Source organism: Balaenoptera ricei, chromosome 12 (assembly GCF_028023285.1).
Source record: "Balaenoptera ricei isolate mBalRic1 chromosome 12, mBalRic1.hap2, whole genome shotgun sequence".
Classification (NCBI taxonomy): Eukaryota; Metazoa; Chordata; class Mammalia; order Artiodactyla; family Balaenopteridae; genus Balaenoptera; species Balaenoptera ricei.
The window spans coordinates 42895810-42920883 of NC_082650.1; the positions used below are offsets into that span (position 1 = coordinate 42895810).

The following is a 25074-nucleotide window of genomic DNA, read 5'->3' on the forward strand; positions in this document are numbered from 1 at the left end:
CGGAGCAACTAAGCCCGTGTGCCACAACTACTGAGCCTGCGCGTCTGGAGCCTGTGCTCCGCAACAAGAGAGGCCGCGATAGTGAGAGGCCCGCGCACCGTGATGAAGAGTGGCCCCCACTTGCCGCAACTAGAGAAAGCCCTCGCACAGAAACGAAGACCCAACACAGCCATTAATTAATTAATTAATTTTTAAAAAAAGTCCACACCAAAAAAAATTCTTTAAAAAGAAAAAATATATATATCCAGAATCTGTACACTTCTCACCACATTTGCTGCTATCACACCAGTCCAAGCCACTATACTCTCTCACTGTGCTTCCCTACAGGCTATTCTCAGCACAGTAATCAGAGTGAACCTGTCAGGTAATATTACTTCTTACCTCAAACCCTCCAGCAGCTCCTATCTCATCCTGGGTAAAAGCCAAAGTCCGTATAATATTGATCTCTAAGGCCCTGCACATCTGGCCACGTGCTACCTTTTTGACATCAAACACTGACCATACTCGTTCCTATAATTCTCCAGACATGAAGCTGCCTCAGGGCTTTTTCACTTACTCATCTATCTGTGGAGTGCTTTTTCTCTGAAGGTAATCACTCCTCACTTCCTTCAGGATTTTGCTCAAATGTCACTTCAATGAAGCCTACCTACCTTCAAAATTGCAAAACATTCTTCCCCTTACTTAATTTTTCTGCAGCATTTTTATCATCTGACATACTATAACATTTACTCAGTTTATTGTCTGTCACAGGTGCTAACCAAGGGTGAGGGAAATCTAGAATGGATGGTAGAGGAGAGAGACCCTGAGTATCATTTGCTGCCTCCAGATCAGCTGCTGTGGGCAGGAGGTGGGGGGCTGAGGGGTAGGCGCGTGGCTGTGGCTTATACCACATCTGGCACAACAGCTGCCGTTGGCGCTGCAGGTTGATGGAGCTTGGGGTACTCTGCTGACATTTTCCCCGATCTAATTCTTGTAGAGGCCAGACTGATGAATTAAATGGAAATTGATGGAGATCACCACTCTTCTTCCTTTAGGTCTTTAAGGGTGGCGCTAGTTTCTGCTAGTTGCCTCGGGATGTGTGTAATTTGCAGTCTTGCTCAGAGCGGGAGTAGAGGGGCAGCTTCAGAGGCTCCCACTTGTCCTTTCCCACTTTTATTCACAGGCTAAGGAACCAGTGTGGATATGTGAGTGTTCTGGCAACTTCCAAGTATTATCTATTTCAGCCTACTCTGAAGTAGACCTGGGTCCATCTATTACCTGGCCCACACACACATTCTTTCTACCGGGGGAACATGTTTGTATCATACTAGGTATCATTTTTCAACTCAGACCTTGTGTGCAATGGTTCTCAAAGTATTAAGTATTGGGCTATTTCCTTTCCCCAGGGTATAGTTACCCAGGTAAATACCTGCCAGTCCCTTTGTAGAAGGACTGGGGTAATCACTGTCATGTAGTCTTGCCAAGGTGTTGCAGGGTACTTCTACCTGAGGACCTGACCTTTGCTTCAGTCAGCGGGCTCCGAGTCCAAAAATTAATCCAGGTCCAGAAGCTGGCCAGAGAATTCTGACTTTATTGGCACAGCTGCCCTCAGCCTGTTCCAGATCCCTTCTCTTGACCAGTGCATCTGGAGTGCCTGGAGGCCGTGTTAAACTACAGATTGCTGGTCCCCACCCCCCAGAGTTTCTAACTGAGTAGGTCTGGGCTGGGGCCTGAGAATTGGTTTCTGACAGTTTTCCAGGCAATGCTGATGCTGCTGGTCAGAGGCTACACTTTGAAAACACTGTGTATAGTTTGATCTCGGGACTCATCTCGGGGCTCCAGCCATTTCCACAGCTCTGTGCGAGTGTCTCCCTGCTGTTCTGACCCTGCTCCTCAGTGAGCCGTTTACTCCCACCTTGCTTCTGACAGTTAAGCATTGTCATCTGGCCTCTGGGGTTCTGGGATCTTCTCTCTCCGCGTGGATCAATCATCGGATGTAGGCTGCCCCTGGGGAGAGGGCCTGTCCTTGGGCTAGGGCTCTGGGCTGAGGGTGGTCTCCGGGGGCGGGGACTCAGCTGTGAGCTGTCAGCCGTCAATACTCTGGGCAGCTGGGGAAAATGGGTGCATCGCACTCAAAGGGGAGATGTGTGTGGTGCATTTCAGACCCTACCATGCGTCTACCAGCACCTGTCTCACAGCTGGGACTAGGATGAGGGGAGTGAGATTTGCCTCAGGTACAAAATTTAAGGGGACACCAAAAATTAAACAATCAAGATAAATATTTTGATGCAATACTTTTAAAAGTCAAAGTGCAAAAAAAAAAAAAAATCCACAAGGAGCAAAATATCAAATTTTTAAATAATGGCAGGATCAATGTTACTGGTCTCTCTATTTGCCTCAGCATGGCCCCGTCTGTCTATCCTCACTAGAATGTAAGCTCCTTGAGGGCAGGGGTTTCTGTTTGTTTTACTCACTGATGGACCAATTCTTAGAAGAGTTCCTGGCACATAGTTGATGCTCGATAAGTATTTGTTGAATGAGACATTTAAGACATTTGAGGGAAGAATGACCATTTGTCTACACTTCCCCATTTCTTTCTCTTCTTTTCCCAGTGTTTCTCAGTTAGTGTTGACTAGACACAAGAGGCTGCTTCTCCTTGGAGCCAGGAGGCTTGGAGGGAGCTTTGTGCCATGTAGGGAAAGCACCTGACAAAAATAGGACGTATCTTATTATTGACCTCAGTTTTGAGATGTGTGTGTTTGAAAGCCTTTTCTTCATTGATTTCATCGTCGGATTTAAGGGATAGATGTAGTGCATGTCATTGTGCTAACTAACCACAGCTAATTTGTTGTCAGGCTTGTATAATACGAGAAACAGTTTTCAGAACTGCTCCTAAAAAGTTGCCCTGCCCCCAAGAATAGAGGGATTTAGGATTCCAGGACCAAAAGCAGAACAGCAAACCTTGATGCCAAGTGGAGAGTGTAAAGGTCAGCGGGCTGCTCTCCTTCCCTACTTTTTATCTCCTTGAGACGTATGATAAGGTTGGTGTCAGCACGGGGAGGGAACGCCCTCCAGGTGTGGCCGAGATGAGAGCGTTTTTGCACGTGATGCTGGAAGAGGATGTGGTCAGAGCTGCCGGGCGCTGACTCTAGCGAGTCCCCTCCTTACTGGAGGGCCTGTTGTCACCACACCCTGCCCTCTTAGCGCCCACGACCAATTCTAAGTTATTTTTTAGTCAGTGAAGGGAACTTGGGAGTCTCTGGGTCAGATGAGAATCTCAGGGGTTTAAAGGCAACTCCCACTCACTATAGAAAAATGAGATTGTTTGTGTCCTGCTAAGGCTGGAGTACAGAAGAAATCCCAAGCACCAGATCTCCAGTGTCATTTCAAAACAAGCCAAAACAAGCAAACAAAAAACAAGCCTGCCAAATAAAAATTTAGACCTGAGAAGTTTCAGAAGCAGATGAACTGAGTCTGGTTATTCACCCGTCTCCGGAGCAAGAGCCATATATGCAGATGCTGGGGTGGTGATGGGGTCCTGCCTCGTGACATGTATGGACTGCTCTCCTCCCAGGCACAGAGGGATCTGAGAGTGGACGATTGTGACGATATGGGAAGATGAAGGAACTGACTGGCATTGAGCACCTGCTATGTGCTAGGTATCCTATTCGACACTTCCTGTATGTGTGTGAGTCTATATGTATGAGATATAGATAGATGGATAGATGATAGATAGATATTTAGTTCTCGCAGCAATTCTGTAAGAAACGTATCATTAACCCTGTTTACAGATGGAAACATGATCAGAGGGACTGTGTTAATTTTTCAAGGTCACACAGCTAACAAATGGCTTCCGAAGGAGGCAGTGTTTGATTTCAAAACCAGTGTCCCGTCAACTATATCATGACAGCTCCCAAAAGAAATGTGACTGTGTCAGGGCAAGGCCAAAGTCATAAGGGCCTTGGCTCATCTCCCATTTAGTCATCATGTGCTTTCAGAAAGAAACGTGTGGGCAGCCCTCTCGTATGGGCACTAAGCCAGGGCAACAGTGCTGGGCTGAGCGCAGGTCCCTTTCCTCTACAAGCAGACCCGGGCAGCTGCTCCATATCCGAAGCAGGGGACTCCTTCACGCCTCAGCCCTGGCTCAGCACCTAAGAAGATGCAGTAACACTCCAGGGCAGTTGTACTTCGCCACGCCAGGAGGGCCATCACCGGTGCTGGGCTCTGGGCACCGTCCACGTAGAACACGCTGAGGAGGCTGCCGTGGAGGACGCGAGGTGCGGCCCAGCCAAAGGGCCCTTTTTATTTTCCATCAAATGTGTGCAAATACTTTTTTCCTGGAGGACATTTCCTCATTAAAAAGCTTTCATGGGCTTCCCTGGTAGCACATTGGTTGAGAATCTGCCTGCCAATGCAGGGGACACGGGTTCGAGCCCTGGTCTGGAAAGATCCCACATGCCGCAGAGCAACTAGACCCGTGAGCCACAACTACTGAGCCTGTGCGTCTGGAGCCTGTGCTCCGCAACAAGAGAGGCCGCGACAGTGAGAGGCCCGCGCGCACCGTGATGAAGAGTGGCCCCCACTCGCCGCAACTAGAGAAAGCCCTCGCACAGAAACGAAGACCCAACACACCCCAAAAAATTAATTAATTAATTAATTAAAAAAAAAAGCTTTCATGTGTTTGTTGGTAATATGTATATCTTCTTTGGAGAAATGTCTATTTAGGTCTTCTGCCCACTTTTGGATTGGGTTGTTTGTTTTTTTGTTATTGAGCTGCATGAGCTGCTTGTAAATCTTGGAGATTAATCCTTTGTCAGCTGCTTCATTTGCAAATATTTTCTCCCATTCTGAGGGTTGTCTTTTGGTCTTGTTTATGGTTTCCTTTGCTGTGCAAAAGCTTTTAAGTTTCATTAGGTCCCATTTGTTTATTTGTGTTTTTATTTCCATTTCTCTAGGAGCTGGGTCAAAAAGGATCTTACTGTGATTTATGTCATAGAGTGTTCTGCCTATGTTTTCCTCTAAGAGTTTGATAGTGTCTGGCCTTACATTTAGGTCTTTAATCCATTTTGAGTTTATTTTTGTATACGGTGTTAGGGAGTGTTCTAATTTCATAGTTCTACATGTACCTGTCCAGTTTTCCCAGCACCACTTATTGAAGAGGCTGTCTTTTCTCCACTGTATATTCTTGCCTCCTTTATCAAAGATAAGAAGATATACAGATTGCCAACAAACACATGAAAAATGCTCAACATCATTAATTATTAGAGAAATGCAAATCAAAACTACAATGAGATATCATCTCACACTGGTCAGAATGGCCATCATCAAAAAATCTACAAACAATAAATGCTGGAGAGGGTGTGGAGAAAAGGAAACCCTCTTGCGCTGTTGGTGGGAATGTAAATTGATACAGCCACTATGGAGAACAGTATGGAAGTTCCTAAAAAAACTAAAAATAGAACTACCATATGACCCAGCAATCCCACTACTGGGCATATACCCTGAGAAAACCATAATTCAAAGAGTCATGTACCAAAATGTTCATTGCAGCTCTATTTACAATAGCCAGGACATGGAAGCAACCTAAGTGTCCATCAACAGATGAATGGATAAAGAAGATGTGGCACATATATACAATGGAATATTACTTAGCCATAAAGAGAAACGAAATTGAGTTATTTGTAGTGAGGTGGGTGGACCTAGAGTCTGTCATACAGAATGAAGTAAGTCAGAAAGAGAAAAACAAATACCATATGCTAACACATATATATGGAATCTAAGGAAAAAAAAAAAAAAAGGTCATGAAGAACCTAGCGGTAAGACGGGAATAAAGACACAGACCTACTAGAGAATGGACTTGAGGATATGGGGAAGGGGAAGGGTAAGCTGTGACAAAGTGAGAGAGTGGCATGGACATATATACACTATCAAACGTAAAATAGATAGCTAGTGGGAAGCAGCCACATAGCACAGGGAGATCAGCTCGGTGGTTTGTGACCACCTAGAGGGGTGGGATAGGGAGGGTGGGAGGGAGGGAGACGCAAAAGGGAAGAGATATGGAAACATATGTATATGTATAACTGATTCACTTTGTTATAAAGCAGAAACTAACACACCATTGTAAAGCAATTATACTCCAATAAAGATGTTATTTAAAAAAAGCTTTCAGTCATGGGACCGTAGATAACCATCCGGAAGGGGTTTTTGTCTGTCTGTTTCCTGTGCTTACTTGCCTTGAACAAACGTGGCTCTGACGAGCGAAGTCCCCCGGAAAGGGAATGTAGACCAGCCCGGTCTCTCTGCTGCTCGCACCGCTAGGGGGCATGAAGGATCTCTGGCAGGGGAACTGAAAAGGCTGGAATGCCTAAACTCACCAGCAGAAGCTGAAGACCTGCCTGCATTCAGCTCTCATGACGAAAACATTTCTTCCACAATCAGCCTCCTCGGGCACTTCCAGCAGACACACAGGCCAGCTGAGGGGTGGACCAGAGCGGGTGGGAGCACCTCAGGGGCCGCCCCGTTCGATCACTGTGGGACAGGCTCCATCTTCTGAAGACTTTGATAATGTGTACCTGAAGAGCCGGCGGCAGCGGGGCTTTGACACCCTCTGAGCCATGAGGTCAGAGTCCGTTTCATAGAAGCTATACTCTGAAAGAATATACATTCGATCACGCGATTCCTTTGGGAGATGGGGACAGAGAGTCAGACTCCAATCCACAAGGTCCTCAGATAGATTTTTGTTAATCAGAAGCTTAAAAAAAACGCCCAGAATCTCCCACAAGCAATAGCCTGCATTATGTTTTTGTCATTGAGGTATAATTGACATATAACATAGGGTAAGTTTAAGGTGTACAGCAGTTGTTTTGATACATTTATATAGTGTATGATTACTGCTATGGAGCTAGCCAGTACCTCCATCATATCATATAATTATCATTTCTTTTTTGTGGTGAGAACAATTAAGATCTAATCTCTTAGCAACTTTCAAGTATCTAATACAGTATTATTAACTGTAATCACCGTGCTGTGCATTAGATTTCCAGAACTTATTCGCCTTCTAACTGTAAGTTTGTAGCCTTTGATCAACATCTCCCCACTTCCTCCACTCCCCGGCCCCTGGTAACTACCTTTCTACTCTTTGTTTTTATGAGTTCAGCTTTTTTAGATTCCACATATAAGTGATATCATTACAATATTTGTCTTCTTGGTCTGGCTTATTTCATTTAGCATAATGCCCTCGAGGTTTATCCATGTTGTTGCAAAGGGCAGGATGTCCTTTCTCATGGATGGATAATATTCCATTGTTTATGTGTACATCTTCTTTATTCCTCTATTGATAAACTCTTAAGTGGTTTCCATATCTTACCTACTGTGAATAATGCTACATCGAACATGGTGGTGCAGATCCTGTTTTCATTTCCTTTGGCTATATACCCAGTAATGGAATTGCTGGATCATATGGTAATTCTATTTTTAATTTTTTGAGGAAACGCCATACTGTTTTCCATAGTGACTGCACCAATTTACATTCCCACCAACAGTGCACAAGGGTTCCCTTTTCTCCAAATCCTTATCAACACTTGTTATCTCTCTTTTTTTTTTTTGATGATAGCCATTCTAATAGATGTGAAGTGATAGCTCATTGTGATTTTGATTTGCATTTTCCTGATGATTAGTGACATTGAGCATCTTTTCATGTACCTGTTGGCCATTTGTATGTCTTTGGAGAAATGTTTATTCAGCTTCTCCATTTTTAAATCGTTGTGTTTTTTTTTCTATTGAGTTATATGAATTTTTTATATATTTTGGATATTAACCCCTTACCAGGAATATGATTTGCAAATATTTTTACCCATTTGGTAGGATGCCTTTTCATTTTGTTGATGGTTTCTTTTGCCGTGCAGAAGCTCTTTAGTTTGATGTGGTCCCACTTGCTTATTTTTGCTTTTGTTGCTTTTGCTTTTGGTGTCAGATCCAAAAAAACTGCAAAGGCCTATGTCAAGAAACTTACCCACTGTTTTTTTTTTCTTTTTTCCTATTTAAAAAGAATTTTTTTATTGGAGTATAGTTGATTTACAATGTTGTGTTAGTTTCTGCTGTACAGCAAAGTGAATCAGTTATACATATATCCACTCTTTTTTAGATTCTTTTCCCATATAGGTCATTACAGAAACCACTGTTTTCTTGTAGGAGTTTTACAGTAGGTGTGGGTTTGGCCCTCAGGGTGTTAGGGGTACCCACAAGCCAGTTGGGGGATCCTCTGGTGAGATTTCCCCAGCAGTTCATAAGCAGGCTTCCTGCTGGAGTTTAGAACACAGTCAGCAGGAACCGTGTCCCTTTAATGCCCTCTGATATTCTTATCTGCCTCTTTCCCAACCTCCTCCCTCCCCCTAATCATGGAACTCTTGCTTCAATGCTCTGGGTGCAGCTCTGGAGAGATGGTTTCTTTAGCAGCGTCCTGCACAGCTGGGACAGCCAGACACTCACTCACCACTCCCCCAGCCCCCCACCAGAGGGATCCCTGGGCTCTTCCTTCTCTAAGCTGGGCTGCCTTGGAGGGGAGGAACTTGGCAAAGTTCCTCTTACCCACTCCAACACATCCAAACTTGTATTTTTTTATTTTTTATTTTTTGCGCCAACAGAGTGCTGGAACTTCTCCTCTAGAAACTTGAACTTCTACTAAGGCTCTCTCATCCATGGGTATCTGCCCCAGTCAGCATTTTCCAGGTGCTCTCAGACTGTGGCCCAGAGGGGTTGGAGCTGGTTCACAGGCTCCTGCTGGCTGCACAGCCCATACCAGTGTCTGTCTGCCTGTTACCCAATGCACGGGTGGGTGAGATGCCTCTGGGTCCCTTGGCATATGGTGCTGGATCCCATAGCTCCCAGAGGCACTTTTGTTCATGGATAGAGGCCAAATCTTAGATGTTAAAGGGGGACAAAAATAAGGGACATCTTATTCTGCCATGATGCTAACATCACTCCTCCCAATAGCCTGCATTTTGGCAATCCAGATTTTAGCGTCCATGCAGGTGTGACAATAGAAAGAGCATGGCGTTGGGTGCCAGACAGAGCTGCTACTCACTAGCTTTGTGACTGCCAGGGGTACTTGATCTGAACATCAACAAAACGGCACAGTTTCACCTTTGTAGGACTGTTCAACACCAACAAGTATTTATCAAGGACCTACTTACTGTATGCCAGGCACTGTGCTAGGCACTGGGGATATGATAAATGGTAAGACAGACGTGGTTGGTATCACTCTTGCACATTACAATCTAGCAAGGACTGTATCACTAGTAGGGATGTGTCTAAAGTGTCTGCACAGTGCCTGGCACATCCCAGACACTTAACACGTATTAGTGTTTTTTTCTCCCATCCTTTCCCTCCCGTCTCCTTCTCCTCAAAAATATGGATTGTAGGGCCAGGTCGAGATTCCCCTTTGGCAAAGTGGGTTTCTGGAGCAAATGGCAGGATAGGCTCCTTTCTCATGGCTGAATAATATTTCATTGTATTTAATTGAGCACATTATGCTAAGTGAGACAAGTCAGACAGAGAAAGACAAATACTGTATTTCACTTATATGTGGAATCTAAAAAAGGTAACCTTGTAAAAAACAGAGAGTAAAATTGTTACCAGGAGATGGGACTGGGGTGGGGGGACAAGTTTGATGTTGTTTAAGGGTATAAACTTGCAACAAGTAGCGAATAAGCCATAGAGATCTAATGCACAGTATAATGAATATAGACAACAGTGTTGTACTATAATTATGTAGTGTGATGAATATCTCTACAATGGGAATCATATTGCAATATATAAATGTATCAAGGTAACACACTGTATACCTTAAATTTACACAATGTTATTATGTCAAATTTATTCAATAAAAAAAGTGGGTTTCTGGAAACACAATTAGAGGCGATTCATTCATACTTTACTTTTTAATCTGCGTTTACTTAGCACTTACTGTTTGCCAGACTGTGCTAAGCCTGAGGGATCTGTAATAGATATTTGTTATTGTCTGGCCACCATTATCTGAGCCACCTTCCTTATTTGAGGAATTACCTCACCATCTCTGACCAGGCTGAAAACATCAGCTATTCACCTTCATTCTGAGCATGGGCACTTTGAGGCTTAGCCAATCAGGTGCATGCACCCTGGTGCACGTGGGAGCCAGAGAGGCCAGGAAGTAGGGGGGGTGGATAATCCACCAAGAGGGAGGCCTGTGGCAGATGCTGCAGCAGCCTGTCATTTCCAGGAACAGTCGGCAGTGCCAGTGGGAAGGCAGTGCATTCTGGACATCAGGTGGCCTGGTTTGGTGGTGTGATTTTGAGTGTGGTCCTGGCTGCTTTTAGTTTCCTTTTTTCATACCTACTTTCTGATTTTCCCACTGGTTCAGTGAGCTACCCAATTCCTTTTAGCAAAATCCTTGCATACTTAAATCAACACAGATGGGTTTTGTTCTTCACAGCTAAGAACCCTGATTGACAAAAGAAGAAAAACAGTTAAGTCTGACCCCTGTCCCTCAAGAGCTTAGAACGCAAGTGATTTCAATACAGCCTGTGTACTGGAGGAAAGACAGGACTCGTTTGGAACATCTACTGTGCTGGACAGTGAAATTCAGTAATGAACACACAGGACTTCTGACTGCAAGGAGCTCAGTTTATTGGGAGAGATGGATACATCAACAGATAAATTGTATAGCAGTGTCAAAAGAACAGTGCTGGAGACGTGTGCAGGGAGTGACGGAAGCACTGGGAGGAGCGCCATCCAGCTCGGGTGAGGCAGGGTTGCTGATGGACGAGGGCTTAAGAGAGGAGGATGCGATGTCTGAGGCAAGTCCTAAGAGTGAAAGGAAGTCAGGCAAAGGCAGAGGAGCCTGGTGGAAAAGAAGGCATTTTCTGTGCAAGAGCAAAGGCCCAGAGGAGAGTCAACGTGGTGTGTGTGGAATTAAGCAGTTTGGTGTTGCTAGAACCACTGTGCTCCTGGTGAAGAGCAAAAAAGTTATCAGGGGCCAAGAGAGAGGTGCGCTTTGAGTACAAGACTCAGATGCAGAGGTAAGAGTGGGGAATAGCTCCCTAGGGGAATGGGAGATGATGAGGACCCGGGATAAGGGAAAGATGCAGCGGTGCAGAAGGCCCAGGAGAGGCTGGAGATCATGATATTTTAGTAGAACTTACCCATGCGGTCAGACATTTTCTCCAGAAATACTTAGCTACCAGTGTATAGCAGTAAAGAAGGATATTGGTCCAGAATTAGGGTTTTGCTGTAAAAATGAAGGCATCTGAATTTGGACCAGGTTTGCTCAGGTAGAACAAGCCACACACTTGAAACCTGCTTTGGTTTGGATGGAGGAGAAGATATAGGACTGGGGTGAAGACGGTGGGAGGGTATAGTCTTGACTGAAATCTGCCACATATGGCCCAAATCCATTTCATGCCCTAATAACACAAGAGTCATTATATATTTTGAGTATAAAAGAAATTTTGAGTATAAAAGAATGTAAAAGAAATTTTTAAAATAATCATCTCAATTCGTGACACCGTGGGGAATCAAGATGTTCTTCACATTTTTATAGTACATTTACACAGCATTCATTTCCCTTATGAGGAAAATGTACAAGCCCTCTTTAAGCATTTTGAGGAAAAAGCTTGAAATAATTGTAGCAAACATTTATAGAGGGCTTTCTATGTATAAAGCACTTATTTACTTTTCATAAAAACCCCCTGAGGGAGGCATCATTATTAACCCATTTTACAGATGGAGGAACTAAAGGGCAGAAAACTTAAGTGACTTGCCCAAAGTCACACAGGGAAGTGGGAAAGCTGAGATCTGAACCCAGACGGTCTGGCTCTGGAAGCAGTGCCCTTAACCATATACTCTACTGCCTCTCCCTGGAAATGTCACCACATCCTCACAGTTAGGGGCTGAATTGTGTCCCCTCAAATTTTATATGTTGAAGTCCTAACCCCTAGTACCTCAGAATGTGACTATATTTGGAGAAATGGCCTTTAAAGAGGTGATTTTGCTAAAATGAGTCCATTAGGATGGGCCCCAATCCAATCTGACCGGTGTCCTCATAACAAGGGGAAATTTGGACACAGACACATACAAAGGTCAGATGATGTGAAGACACAGGGAGAAGATGGCCATCAAAAAGCCAAGGAGAGAAAAAAAAAAAAAAAAAAAAAGCCGAGGAGAGAGGTCTCAGAAGAAACCAATCCTGCCAACACTTTGATCTCAAACTTCTAGCCTCCAGAACTTTGAGAAAATAAATTTCTGGGGTTTCAGCCACCCAGTCTGTGGCACTTTGTTACAGCAGCCCTAGCAAACTAATACCCTCTTAGACCATGAGTTAAGAAGGAGAGGGAAAAGGAGGCAAAAAAGAAATTAATCTTGCAAGTGAATTCCCCTTCTCATTTAAAATAAAAAAATATGCATTTCATTAGATAATAAAAGCTTTAACTGGATCGTGTTTTAAAAGAATTAACTTGGAATTCAGTTCTGTAATGGGAGTAAAAGCATCAACCGGCTCCATTGATATTGAGGTAGTATCACAGACAGGAAAAAGCAGCTTAATTAAGGCCAAAGTGTGCTTGTTAATTGGCTGTCATCCTCTCCAGGGAGTCTACCAAGGGATGCTGTTTACAATTAGAGAGCATGGATTTATTGACGGAAGATGAGGTAAGCTGGGCGTTAAGTGCACTGTGTTTCCTTAGAGGGCGGCAGTCCTTCATTAATAATGAATTCAGTCTTTCCTCATGTCTTCTGAGTTTCCCACTAATACTGGAATTATTGGTGTGAAACATGAGGCCTTCCAGCCATTATAGGCAATCGAGAGATTCTTAGAAAGTGCAGTAGTATATTCTAGGGTAAAACTAATTTCCAGCATACTTATTTTTTCTCTAATGAATTTCAACCCGTGTGTATTCAATACTGACTGCCTGCGAGGTGGTGCCGGCTGGCTCTGAAGATTTCACTGGTGTCCAGGATTCTGGAAGCTTTGTAGCCTGAGGCCCGTCGGAGGTCTGTTTTCTGAGAAACAAATTAGGGAAAGTCCCAGTCACAGGTCTGAATCGTTTTAAGATCAAAAAACCTTGTTTGTAGATTTGGAAAAATTCAAACTTTGACCAGGTTGTCACATTTTCAGTTCCTGCTCCATGCTTTATAGAGCTATGCGTTTCATGTTTCAAAGTTTAAAATCAGAGAGTATAATTAAATGTCTCATTTTTACATGTCTTTTCATTTTTACATTGTCTCGTTCCTCTCTGCACCTGAGAGTCCGGGTTCTCGTTTTACCGACTTATTTCTCACCAGCCTTGAAAGGCATCAGCATTCTGTGTATATCAATAGAGGGTTGACATGACGGACGTTTCTGGAAAACTCCATCCCGGGTCAGGGAAACAGTCAACATTTTTTTTCTCAAGGGCACTGAACTTTCAAAGATCAACTGAAGTACCTGCATGAAAAAGCTACTTGATTCAGAGTTGGGGGGAAGAGGAATTTGATAATTCTTAGAAACAATATACAGTGGTTGCCATTTAATGTAACTTTGAATAAATGAATGGGAAAAAAGAAAATTGTGGGAAAAAGAGGCAAAAACAGAGGAGACAGATGGAAGTAGACAAATAGAGACAGTTTAAAAGAAGTGATGCAGGAACAAAAGCAGAGCAAGATGTGCCCAGGCCCAGAGACATAGGCAGAAATACACGTATTAGAAAGAAATACACAGAGTCATATTCGGGTCATACCCAACTTTCATGACATCTCATACCTTGTCTTAAGATACTATTACTTTAAAAGCTGTGTCACATTTTTCACACCAAAACAAAAGCAAAAAACCCAAATTTAAAACATAAACAAGAAATAAACCTTGTTCCACAAGCCAAAATAAAATAATACTGAAGGCCATATCTGACTGGGCTGGGGATTTCTCACTTCTACGTTTTGGCCACATGTGAGCATGTACATGTGCGCACGCACACACACACACACCCCTAATGATTTTGGACGATGAGAGAAGCTAGTGCTCCGCCGTCGTCTGGCTCGGCAGCGTCATTCAGAGTGAGGAGACGTAGAGTGATGGTGATTTACATCAAGCAGAACGATGGCCTGTGGTGGGTTTGACTGTGTGTAGAAGTGGCCATAGGCTATTGGTAAACAGACTCAAAGCTGCACTCATTCTTGACTTTTGCTTAAGGAGCCGGCCTTGGGTGTCCCCTCCCAGGCCAGGCCTGTTCCCCGTCTTCCTTCTCATCATTGCTCTCTTTATTTTACTCCCTCACCAGTCAGAAAACCCAGGCTCTATGGCCTGAACAGAATGAGAACCGTTGAGTAAGAAGAAACATCCAAGTAGAAAGAAAAGAATTTTCAAATTTCTTGTCTGACACTGGGCCTTCTTGATTAGCCTCAGCGATTGGGATCAATCCAGTTATTCCCATGTAGCAATATTTTTCATTCCCCAGCGTTTAGAAACCATCTCTCTATTCCTCTTATAGTCTCTGGTCTTTTGCATCTCTGTCTCTCCAGATGGCTTCTTTTTTTTTTTTTTTTTTTTTTAATAAATTTATTTATTTTATTTCTTTATTTTTGGCCGCGTTGGGTCTTTGTTGCTGTGCGCAGGCTTCTCATTGCGGTGGCTTCTCTTGTTGCGGAGCACGGGCTCTAGGTGAGCGGGCTTCAGTAGTTGTGGCTTGCAGGTTGTAGAGCGCAGGCTCAGTAGTTGCGGAGCACGGGCTGAGTTGCTCCGCGGCATGTGGGATCTTCCCGGACCAGGGCTCGAACCCGTGTCTCCTGCATTAGCAGACGGATTCCCAACCACTGCGCCACCAGGGAAGTCCCCTCGATATATTTTAGAGTGTGTTTGCCCTTGACACTATCCTGAAGGCAGCACTGAATAAAAATTCTACTGGGAAAATACAGTAATATTACAACTGGTGGTGAGGGTGAATTTGTAAACACACGTTTGTTTTCAAATTTTCTGCGCCCCAAGGCATTCCCAGGGCTGAGAAGTTTGGTGAATTCGAGGAAAACAGAGGAGCTTGGAAATCTGGATGTTCCACCACCTGCTCACAGACCACAGGGAATTTCGCAGCCAGTACATTTGCAGAGGCTGGTGCCAGGGGGACTGAAAATGAAAGCGGGCTGTGGATTTTTCTATCTTTTCATGCAGCTTTTTTTCAAACATTCTTCCCCTTTCAAGAAACATTGATGTGCCTTTCCTTTAAAGCTAACACTGTAAGGAATCGAAGCCTCATTTCCTGGAAATACAGAGCTGGACGGCAGCCAACCCTCAAACGGGCCCCCACGGAGAAGACGTGGAGACGTGAGCTCCCAATTCAGGCTTCCAGCGGATGCGTATTGAACCCCTCGGACCGGAAGCTGAGATCATGGATTACTTTCTCATTGCTCTCAAGGGTCAGTTCAACTTATACTTCCTGTCATTGTTGTCTTAGACCACGCATAACTCAGTCTTTCTCAGCCCATTTCCACACACACAGATTTCTAAATCAGTTGTGAAAAAATACCATTAATATCTCTACATTCAAGAAGAGATGCTAATGGAAAAGGGCGGAGGAACTGCTGTGGATTGGCAGTAATAGGCATCAAATAAAATAGGGCAGCAAATCAGGAAATGGGGTAGTGGCAGTCACTTGAGGAGAGGAAGTTAAGCAAACTGGCCAACATAACCACTGCAACATTTTCCGTTTTCCCTGGAAACTTCATTTGCATAACTTGGCCGGCAGGGGCTTGTGGTGGGAGGAGTGTGAGCTTTGCTACCGGATAAATACAGGTAGGAATCCTGCCTCTATCGCTAGGTTCTGTGATATTGGACAAGTTTCTTTTTTTTTTTAAATTTCTACTTCTACTTTGTTCTTAAAAGAACACAGAAGCAAAATCTACTTTTCCTCATTAAGACATCTGAAACTAAAAACCACATTATTTTAAGTTCTATAGGTCACATTATTTTTTTTTCAGAGATCTTATAGCTTTTATTTTTATTTAAAAAATTCTTTTGAAGTATAGTTGATTTACAATGTTGTGTTAGTTTCTGATATACAGCAAAGTGATTCAGTTATACATACAGGTCACATTATATTTTTATCTGACTCTTTAGGTAAAATGAGGTCGGAATCTAGAGAGAGAGAAAATGTAATTTTTATACTACACAATTCAAATTTCTTTCCATATGGATATATATATACTTTCTATAGATACTTTTAGTTTGCTGTACAAGTTTCTTAACCCTTCTCAGCCTCAGGTCAGGGATACTTCCTTACTTCCAAAACTGTTGTAAGAAACAGATCATGGATTGCCGAGTGGTTGGTATCCAGAGGCACTCACTACACTGTAGAACTCAGGGTGTGCCCCGCCGTGCACTGGCCTGATGCTCACTTTGATGCGGGCAAGGAAAGAGTAAAGACAGCCAGGAGGCCAGCAGGACCCTGGCGAGAGCAACGTTAAACTCACGTTAGCTACTTAATTTGCTTTTGTTGTCCTTATCACATCCTCACCAGCATTCCCCCCAACTTCAAGTCCAATGATGACCCAAAGAGATGACAAGACAAAGTAATGTCAATATCGTGAGGAGTCTGAAATTTTTACCCTCTTTGCAGGCTAACAAGGGAGCCAGTCACAGCTTCATTGATGCTGGCATTGACGTCCCCTGGTCAGAGACAAAGGGCGTTATTACTCGCAGCACAGCAGGCAGCATGAGCTTCACATTCTCGTGGCTTCCTCTTGAGCCCCAAGTCCCATAGGGGTGATGCCGAGGTGGGCACAGGCGGGTGCTATGCACACAGTGGATTTATGTCAACACTGAGGAACTGTGAGCTTAGAAAACCTCCGATCTTATAGTGGGCTCTTAGCAAACCTGCCCAACCTTTGTTCCAGAGACAGACATTACCTTTATTATCCTTGCCAGAAAACAAATCTGCCCTCAGCCCCTGAAACAGACTCTATCTCTATCCTCCAAGGCTTTTTTGTGTACAATATCCTTGAAAAAACGGTCTGGGACAAGAGTTGTTACAACGCATGTAGAAACGACACAGAGAATTACCCTCCATCCCCCAACAAATAAGACACAGCCAGAGGCAGAACTCAAAAGAAGACAGTGTGATTAGATGGGAGGTGTTTAAAAATGTATTAATTTAAGCAATACAATTGATAACTTCCCATGGAACCTTAAATAACATAGCTCTCAACTGCCTGAGAATATAGAGAGAGATGATTACTGCTCCCTTATATGCTAGTTTGGAAGCCGCTGCCTGCACCTGGTCATAGCACCTCAGCTGTGGGCACTCGGCACCTCCTGATCCCACCTTGGCTAAAGGGTCTGTACTGATGTTTTGTTCCATGCAATTTCCAATTAGCTTGGAAATGGGACTTTAGCCTATTGAATGGAAATGCATTAGGGACTTTTTTCCCCTAGTTAATGAAAAGGAAAGAAATAAGATAGTCCCTTCTGAGTTTCTTTGGACTTTATGAGACTAAAAATGGTTTTGGAAAAAGAATTCCTTCAGAGGCCACATGTGGAGATTGTGGAATCCTGAGATTTATCCAGATAAATCGTCTTATCAACGTGCGTTTGTGAGGTCACACATGGCTCTCATAATGACTTGAGGACCTGGAACACACCCCACCAAAGAGCTTCCAGCATTTCAGGTCCTACCTCTGAGCACACCCTTGGAGTCCTAAAAACGGAACCATCTTGAGGACCTTACACCCTTATTTGGAGGCACAGCCCTGCCTCCACTTTTAGACCACCCAGGGATCTGGTGTCCTACGTTTTGGTTCAAAAGTATTTTCAATATTTGCCGCAAAATGAAGTAATTGTCATAGTAAGGAATTCAGGGGCTGCCTTGTTTGAGAGTTTGATGACAGAGCAGCCAGGGCAGGTGGGGGGGTGAGAGATGGGTGATTCAGGCAATGTCCTCCTTGCTTCTACTTCAGAGAGAAGGATGCAGGAGCCCCAGATCTTCGAGGCCAGAGATCTGGTTCTCGGCCCTAACACTTCCTTCTCTCTTGCTTTCCACCTCTAATCAGTCAAAAAGTACGGTTGGGGCTCCTAAATGTTTTTGCAGCTCTGCCCACAGTCTTTTTTTTTTTTTTTTTTACTGAGAAATTCTCTTATTTTATTCCTTTGTGGTCTTATTTGTTTACATATTTAAAAATCCATCTGAAATATTTCGTTTTTGTTGTTTCATCCTGTGAGGTAGAAATCTAATTGGATTTTTCTCAGGCTCCCAAGGAGAGCTGTCAGTGCTGCCTTCCTATCCCTAACACCAGCCCACCCCACCTAGAGCACACCCAAGACGCCCCAGAAGTGCACCCAGAGGGGAGACAACCCTTGCTTTCATTCTACTCAAGTTCTTTCCAGTTACCCAGAATTCCGTTTCCTTCAGTCACCTCTAGGTGTCATCCGAGAGGAGCCTCTCCAGGCTGCATTTTCAGCACAGACACAGAGGTTTGGCTGGCCTAGGGAAACTGGGAAGCTCGGGGGTCCTGCCCCGCCGCCGGTGCCGAGCCTGAGCTCTGTCCCGGTGCCGGGCCCCCAGCTCGGTCTCCTCCCAGCACCTGGGGCCGGGCGAGTGGCACTCTCGGCAGAGGGGAGCTCCACCCCCGGCGTCCCTATCCCCAACGAAGGAGAATTGCCCTCTGTGATTTTACATGGAATCTGCCAGCAAGAGCCGCCTGAGAGACTAGACAATGGAGCTCTCTGTATCACTGCAGAAAAGGAGAACAAAAATGCTGACACTTCAATGATTACATCTGGTATCCGCAGTCACCCGGGGGCATCCCAAAGATGACCCAATAGATGAGACGTACCGTTTCTTCAGAGCTTAAATTAGCTTTCAAATATCTAAAAGGTTAGAGAATATATCATTTAATTAGAGGGAAACAGCTTCCTTCTCCACCCTCATAAAGCACTGGTGTGTGTGTGTGTGTGCACGCTCGCGTGCCTGTATGTGTGTTTTCCTTTGCATTTTTTGTTTTTTATTTTTTTATTCTTTTAAATTGAAGTATAGTTGATTTACAATGTTGTGCCACTCTCTGCTGTACAGCAAAGTGACTCAGTTATGCACATATAGACACTCTTTTTACTTTGTATTTTTTGCACGGCTTTTGCAATGCTGGGAGCTGCAAATAGCTACAGGCTTTCTGTACTCTACATAAGGTGACCACACATTATGACAGTTTTCTTTGTTTGTTTTTTTAATTTATTTATTTTTGGCTGTGTTGGGTCTTTGTTGCTGAGCACGGGCTTTCTCTAGTTGCAGCGAGCCGGGGCTACTCTTCGTTGTGGTGCACGGGCTTCTCATTGTGGTGGCTTCTCTTGTTGTGGAGCACGGGCTCTAGGCACACGGGCTTCAGTAGTTGTGGCACGCAGGCTCAGTAGTTGTGGCTCTTGGGCTCTAGAGCACAGGCTCAGTAGTTGTGGCGCACGGGCTTAGTTGCTCCATGGCATGTGGGATCTTCCTGGACCAGGGCTCGAACCCATGTCCGCTGCACTGGCAGGTGGATTCTTAACCTCTGTGCCACCAGGGAAGTCCCGACAGTTATTTTAAATATTCTGTTTTAGTATCAGGACTCAGCACAGTGCCTCACATGGACTACTGAATAAATGACTGATTTTATGGCCTTATTCACACTGGGATTTTGCTAGTAAATATGGATACACAGAAAACCCATTTGGTAAATATTCCTTAATTCTCCCTTGGTAAAACAAATTCCAATAACTCCTGCGCCTCTTCACGCGCAGTCTAGCAGGGATCTCACTTGTCAGCAGACGTGAACCATGTGGTCGCTGCCCGAAGGCCCCATGTTATGCATTGTCACTGCTTTGCACATTCACAGCAGATTTGTTTCCTCACCAACCGTGAGAAGCTGTATCTTAAACAACTGGAGCAAAATTATATTTGTCAAACATCAAGAACAAAGGGCATTTTTGTAAGTCATTAGTCTTGTTTATAATCAATTCAGTTTCCTGAATATTCGAAATTCAGTCATCTGGCTATAGGTTTCTGGCTTGTTTACATACTAATGCTTAATAAAGCTCAGAAACCACTTTCAGCTGTATCTTTGTACTATGAGTCCAGCAGACTGAGGAATTACACTAGTAGTTTTGTCAACCCTCCTCCCGATGCACGTGGACCCCGGGAGTCCCAGTATTGGCAGCTGTGGTTGGCAGCTCAAGTGTGTTACCTTCCAGGTGTTTAGTCCATGACTGACGAGCTGGCGAGGACCTCAAACTCATTGCATGGTGCTGCAGGTTAGTTTGATTAATGCCAGGTCCAAGCTTGAGGCAGCTTGATTCTGACATGTGTTTTGCACTGGGGGCTAGGACCACAAGAGTTTGAATTGCATGATGTTTTTTTTGGCTGAAGAAGAAAGGAAGAACTTTAAAAAAAAATTTTTTTTTTTTGGCTTCACCACACGGCATATGGGATCTTAGCCCCTGAACCAGGGATCGAACCTGTGCCCCCTGCGGTGGACGTGTGGAGCCCTAACCACTGGAACACAAGGGAATTCCAAGAACTTTTCATTTTTCATATGCATCTGGGAGAAAAATTAAGATGAGAAGGACTTGTAATTCAGACACCAGTTCCTTGGTTAATCTCAAAGACCAGGGGACCAGGACAGAAGATGTTTGGAGCATGCGAAGACCATGCTGTGGGCAGAGACGTGGGCTTTCCTGGGGATAGCTGTGGCAGTCACGGAGGATACGGGTTGCCTTCCTGTGACTTCATGAGCGGCCAGCATCACAATGAGGGTTGGAATTCATGGCTACAAGAGAGAAAACATCTAGGACTCTCAGAAAGAAATTGTGAACTAGGGAACGGGCTGAGGCCCTTCATGAAGAGATGGGCTAAAAGCCAGTGAAACTGGAGCTGTAAATGTTGTTGGGGAAAAAATGCCAGTGTCCTGCCCTGTCTTCTTCTATGGTGTTGTTGTCAGAGAGCAGAGACCAGCCATCAAAAGCACATTAATTCTGGTCTTTACTGGTATCTCTCAAGTGACATTCAAAAGGAAATGCAGTTTACAGTCTCCAGTCTCATTAAATCTCCTTTCCCCTTCTTCCCCGGCTCCCACTCTCTCACTCAGGCCTCCTGCTCCCCGCTTCCCTTTCGCAGCCTTTTCTGAGACAAACCTTCCCTCTCAGTGGTGCTCCTCACACGGATTAATCTGATCTGAAAGATGGGTGTGAATTTTTATCAGGATCGGGATGATGTGGTAGAATGCTAAGCAGGAAACACTAGAATGTTCCTCCAGGGGTAAGGAAGGGAAAGCTGTGAGTACTTATGCATTCATAATTTTTGTCCCCATGTGTTGATGGGATTCTAGTTGTCCCCCTAGGCTAGAGAGGCCTGGAGAAACTTTGGTTATATGAAATTGTGAAATTAAAGTTTGTATTTAGTTCTCCAGCTTTCCTTTTCCACAAATTTTCCTTGGCATTCAATTGCTCATGCATTTAGAAAACATTTAGGGAATGCCACTTCTATGCTAGTAGTTCAGAAAGAAAGAAAGACTCTAGAGAAGGAGACAGAGAAGCAAACAAGTAATTACATTAGTATAATAAACACTATAACAGAGTTATAAAAGTATAATATAAAAACAATGACTGGTTTTTGCATTTCCCCCTTCCAAAAATTCAGAGGCTTAAATAAAAAATGTATTTCTCTCTTGTGTAACAGTACAGGAGTAAGTGGTCAAGGGATGCTGTGAGGTTCTGGAGTTTCACTGTAGCAGGGACCAAGGCTGTTTCTCTCTTGTGGCCTGTTCATCCAGGTGTTGCCCTGGTCCACGTGGGATATGGTTCACCACCGTATATGCTGGATCTGCATCCCGGCTGGCAGGAAGGGGGAAACGAGAAAGTGCTTCCTTTAAGGAGGTGACCTGGAACTTTGATTCTGCTCACATCCTACGGGCAACAGTTTACTCATTTCATCACATCTAGCTTCAAGGAAGGCTGTGCAATGTAGTCTTTTGCTGGATAGCCATGTGCCAGCAAAACTTGGGCTTTGTTTTTAGGGGAGAATGGATTTGGGGGAACAACTCATGGTCTCTGCTACAATTGATAGCTAATTCACTATTTCCTAAGACTGCGTGAGCCAAGCAAAATACTTTGTTCTCAGCAGCAATGGCTTTTAACCCTGTAGTTTCCCTACATTCCTCAACGTGGCCACAAGATATGGCCAAAATCTGGAAAGGCCACAAGACACTCAGAGGGAAACCAGTAGACAGATTCTTCTGGTGTAGGCAGTATGAGGTATTTGCCAAACAGTTCAAGGCTCTAAGCTAAGGAATCTGGGTGGCAGATACCATTTGGCTCCCTTCCCAGCACACATGTTCCACCTGCTCATGATGAAAAAGGAGACACTCCCTGGGGGCTTGAGAGTTTATCAGCATGGGGCGTTCTGTGTACATCTACTCCTGTCCATGTGGGCGCACATCATCTTCAGTGGGTCCTCACAATCCCTCCCAAATTGCATCTTACACTTCATAGGCAACCTCAACAGTGTTCCGACAACCTGGTGGAAGACATGCCAAAACTCCTACCAGAACCAAGACCTAGAGCAGTAGGAAGGGTGTGGGCCAGAAGGGTGTTCAGACCATCACCTCCCCATTCAGAAGGCTGCACACCAGGTGGCTTGGACGCTGCCATTTCGATATGGATACTTAGATTTGGTCATCTTGACCAGAATAACACCAAGCTACTAATTTTTCTTTTTATTTTCCAGAATGAAAAACTGCTGTATTATCTTCATCTAATGACAAAAATAACAAATACCCATTTTAAAAGAATCAGACAATGCCCAAAACTATGACATACAAACCATCCAGCACAAAATACTTGAATATTTTTTCCAGAATTTGTTCACTGGATAGGTATAAAAATCACTGGTTTGGGTTTTCTGGGAAGCAGATTCTGAGATGGAGTTTATTGTGGAGGACGTTTCTTAAGAACTGTCCTTGGGGTCAACACCTGTGGAAAGAAGGGGATGAAAGCAGAATCAGGTAGAGAGAGAACTCGAGCTGTGTTGCAACCTTGGCTGGCCTGAGAGGAAGCTCTGGGGTGAAAATAGCCCAGCAGAATTGCTCTCTTTTGAGCTAAAATGACCGGCCTTATACCCTTACCTCCATCAGGAAGTACCCACCCTCCCTGCTCGGGAGGGCAGGACATTGGGACAGGTAGATCTGCAGCTGGGTCAGTTCCTGAACGCGCTAACAGCAACAAGTCCTTTTGTGAAGGGGCATCTGGGCGGTGCAGCTTCCCATCCATCACACAGGCACACACACTATTATTTTAAACAAAAATGTAATCATATCATCTATGCTATTATGACCCTGATATTTTTTACTTAGCAACACAATGTAAACATTTCCTCCATGACCCAAAATATAGATCACATTCATTTTTAATTACTGCATATATTGCATTGAATAGATGTACAATACTAACGAAATCCCTGTTGAAGGGCGTTTGAGAACCTTTCTATTTTTTTGCCGTTATGAGTACCTCAGTCATGAACATCCTAATGTATATATCTTTTCACACATGTCTAATTAATATAAAGTAATTCCCCAAAATGGAATGGGCCAAAAGGTATCCATATTTACATTTGAAGTGTAGTGCCAAATTACTACCCAGAAAGCTGTACCAATTTTCCAGAGCACTGAAGATAATCAACATCGATCTTCTTAATCTTTGCTAATCTCATAGGTGAAAAATAGCTCATTGTTTTCTTAATAACATTTATTAGTTAGTAGCCAGGTTAAATGCTGTTTCAGATGTTGACAGATTGTATCTCTTCATTTATTTTTCCTCTCGTGAATTATCTGTACCCATCCTTTGCCCGTTTTTCTCTGGTTTGTAAGTGTCTGTTACATTGAGGATACGTACCTGTTTGGTACGTATGATATAACGTTATTTGCTAGTATGTCATCTGTGTCTTATTTTTTTCTTTTCCTTTTTCTTTCTCTTCTTATTTTATTTTATTAAACTAACCAAATCCATTTATCACCTCTTTCAGAGTTCTGGTTTGGGTGTTGTTCCTAACAAATTTCTCTCTACCCAACTCTACATAGATATTCTCCTGAACTTTCTTCTGGTAATTTTGTAAATCCTTACACTTTCAAGTTTTCTATTAGTAAGTAATGTAAAAAATAGACATTCTCTCCCCAGCCCATTCCTTAATCTCATCTTATTCCGCAACCATACTGAATTACCTGTGATGGAGAAAAGTTTTGAAGAAAACACAGTCTTTATATTTCCAAATGGTCATTTTGATGCAACTGCATCAAGTTGTCTGCTTTAATGGTCTTCCCTCCATCAGAAATGCCCCTGAATGGTCAGACTTTCCGTTTGGGGTTCATGGAAGCCCTGCCTCTACCTGCAATAGGAATCTGAGCCGGAAAGCAGCGTCCTTTCTGCCTCTAGCCTGAGAACCTCAGGCCACCCACCTGGGCACGAGCTATGGACAATGGAAAGTGGACAAAATAAGTTCCAAACCGCAGCAGCTGTCCTAGGCATTTTTCCTGCTCACCCCCATCCTAGCTCCACATGCACCTTTCCTTCTACCCAGTTACCCAGGCTTCCTAGCTCTGTACCTACATTTACAAGTTATCCACTCTGCTTTTCCCTCCTGTTGTTTTTTTAAAACACCTTTATTGAGGTATAATTTACAGACCACAATATTCACTCATTTTCAATATACATTGCAATGATTTTTAGTAAATTTACTGTGTTGTGCCACTATCACCACAATCCAGTTTTAGGACATTTCATCACCCCACTAAGACCTTTTCTATCCATTTACAATTAAGCCCCACTCCCATTCCCAACCCCAGGCAACCACTAATCTACTTTCTGTCTCTATAGAGTTGCCTTTTCTGGACAGATCAGATAAATGGAATCATATACCCCTCTAGTTTTGACATTGCCTCTTATCTCCAATGAGAAATTCCAGATTGAACTTCAACTCTGTGGAAACTGACCAGCTAGACATAGGTTCACAAAACTGGTAAATGACAGAGCTCTGACTCAGATCCAAGTCTTGTGATTCCAAATTCTTTCCACTCCCTCCTGCTTTCCTG

General features: G+C 43.8%; 1 protein-coding gene across 1 annotated transcript in view; it reads left to right on the forward strand.

The window, feature by feature from the left end:
* Positions 1-12618: 12618 nt before the first annotated feature.
* The window catches only part of CEP85L (centrosomal protein 85 like), a 273038-nt gene continuing 260582 nt past the window's right edge, over positions 12619-25074 (forward strand). Inside the window, exons 1-2 of the mRNA XM_059941329.1 lie at positions 12619-12660; positions 15206-15393. The gene's annotated coding sequence lies outside the window, so the exon portion shown is untranslated. The remainder of the gene's footprint in view (positions 12661-15205; positions 15394-25074) is intronic.